Below are 2,774 nucleotides of genomic sequence, written 5' to 3' on the forward strand. Positions count from 1 at the left end.
TGTTGGCCATTTGGATGTCTTCTTTGGAAAAATGTCTGTTCATGTCTTCTGCCCATTTGTTGATTGGATTCTTTGTTCTTTGGGTGTTGAGTTTGATGAGTTCTTTATAGATTTTGGATACTAGCCCTTTATCTGATATGTCATTTGCAAATATCTTCTCCCATTCTGTCGGTTGTCTTTTGGTTTTGTTGACTGTTTCTTTTGCTGTGCAAAAGCTTTTTATCTTGATGAAATCCCAATAGTTCATTTTTGCCCTTGTTTCCCTTGCCTTTGGCGATGTTTCCAGGAAGAAGTTGCTGCGGCTGAGGTTGAAGAGGTTGCTGCCTGTAGGAACACCTTTACTTTCAATTATTTATGTATTGTCTATGACTGCTTTCTAAGGAGATAAAAAGGAAAAACAAAGAGTCTCCTATTTTCTTACGCAGAGAAATCCGCTTCTCCCTTGCTCGTCCTCTAAACTCCATTCCAGACCTCCTCTGAATGCCTAAGGGTTTGGCCAAAGCTTTCAAAGTACCTTTAGTTAAGGCCTGGCCAGTGACATTTTTTATTTTATTTTATTTTATTTATTTATTTATTTTTATTCTTATGTTAATCCCCATACATTACATCATTAGTTTTAGATGAAGTGTTCCATGATTCATTGTTTGTGCATAACACCCAGTGCTCCATGCAGAATGTGCCCTCCTCAATACCCACCACCAGGCTAACCCATCCTCCCACCCCCTCCCCTCTAGAACCCTATTTGTTTTTCAGAGTCCATCATCTCTCATGGTTCGTCTACCCCTCCGATTTCCCCCGCTTCATTCTTCCCCTCCCGCTACCTTCTTCTTCTTTTTTTTTTCCTTAACATATATTGCATTATTTGTTTCAGAGGTACAGATCTGAGATTCAACAGTCTTGCACAATTCACAGCGCTTACCAGAGCACATACCCTCCCCAGTGTCTATCACCCAGTCACCCCATCCCTCTCACCCCACCCCCCACTCCAGCAACCCTCAGTTTGTTTCCTGCAATTAAGAATTCCTCATATCAGTGAGATCATATGATACATGTCTTTCTCTGTTTGACTTATTTCGCTCAGCATAACACCCTCCAGTTCCATCCACGTCGTTGCAAATGGCAAGATCTCATTCCTTTTGATGGCTGCATAATATTCCATTGTATATATATACTACATCTTCTTTATCCATTCATCTGTCAAAGGACATCTTTGGCCAGTGACATTTTTAAATTTAGCCCCAATATGTAGTTGGGGAGAGTTTGTTTTTTTTTTTCTATTATTCATTCGAAATGTATATAATATGTCTGTAATCTTAACAAAAGTCTACTTTGGCCCATAACTGCTTTCATTTAATCTGAAATTCAAGGGAGTGTAGATATCTCAGAATTGCATGGGAGACTGAAATGAACATAGATTTAATTTTTTTATTTATTATAGAAGGGAAATCCATTGGTTACGAAGTGGCTGAAAAGAAAACTGTGGGTATTTCAGTTCTATTTCTCTAATAGCCAAGAAAACAAAGATTGGGAAAATCTGATAATGCCCATTCAAACATGACCTGGGCAGGAATCCAAGAAAGCTAGCTGTAAAACAAATAAATCACTTGCTATTTTAAAGCATGGAAAGCACAGTGATCTCAGACCTAAACAAGGAAATAATCATTATTCATCTTATGTTTTAAAACACAATTATTAAAGAGAGCTCTCTGGAAACTTACTCTGGAAGTAGCAGATGAAATTAGTTCCACAGGGGCCTGCACCTGACAAACCACAACTGGCTGGCCCTGGGTTAAAAGGCAATGTGACCTTTGGCCCAGAAGAGCTGGGGATAATTTTGTGAATTATCTCCACCCCTTTGTCTGAGATCCCTCCCAGACAGCAGGATGGCTGCTGGTTCCACCCCAAGATCCTGAGCTGGAGTAGACAGTTGCTACTTCTCTGAAAGCATGAAGCTTCTAGAAGCAGTGTCTGTTGGCCTCTGGGGAAGCTGAAACTTCCTTTGCCTACTGTGGTAGCTAAATTAATGTCTCCTTAAAGATGTGCGTGTTCTAATCTTTGGAATCTGGGGGTATGTTACTTTACATGGTGAAAGGGACTTTGAAGATGTGATTAAGTTAAGGAACTTAAGATGGAACATTGGATGTCCACGTGGGCCCAGTGTCATCTCAGGTGTCCTTATAAGTGAAGAAGAGAGGCCAGAGAGTCAGAGACCAGGAGAGATTTGAAGATCTACACTATTGGCTTTGAAGACCGAGGAAGGGGAACATGAGCCAAGGAAGACAACAGCCTATAGCAGGTAGAAAAGGCAAGGAAACAGATTCTCCCCTAGAGCCTCCAGAAGGAACACAGCCCTCCTGACCCATTTTAGATGTGTGACATCCAGGCTATAAGATAATACATTTGTGCCATTTTAAGCCACTGAGTTTGTGGTAATTTGTTAGAGCGATGATAGGAAACTAGTACATTTACTTGCCCCTTTCCTCTCTAACTATGAGAGTCTTGGTATGCCTCAGGCAAATCAGAAGACATGCATCAGATTCCAGTTTAGAAGGTGCAACTTTGTGTGTGATATAGAGAAAAGCAGGGTTTTGTGTGGCAAATTTTCTGGTTCTTTAGTTTTCAATGAAAAATTAAGATTTATTTGTTTTTTTAAGAAGCTCTGGTTTCTTATGTGGGTGGGATGGCATAAAGGTCCTGGGGCCTATTCTATCTTGGAAGGAAGCACGTTGTTCCTTTCTATCTACCTTAAAAGGCCAAGGAAAGAAGAGAGTAGA

Source organism: Leptonychotes weddellii, chromosome 1 (assembly GCF_054177405.1).
Source record: "Leptonychotes weddellii isolate Sample4059 chromosome 1, ASM5417740v2, whole genome shotgun sequence".
In the NCBI taxonomy this organism is placed as follows: domain Eukaryota; kingdom Metazoa; phylum Chordata; class Mammalia; order Carnivora; family Phocidae; genus Leptonychotes; species Leptonychotes weddellii.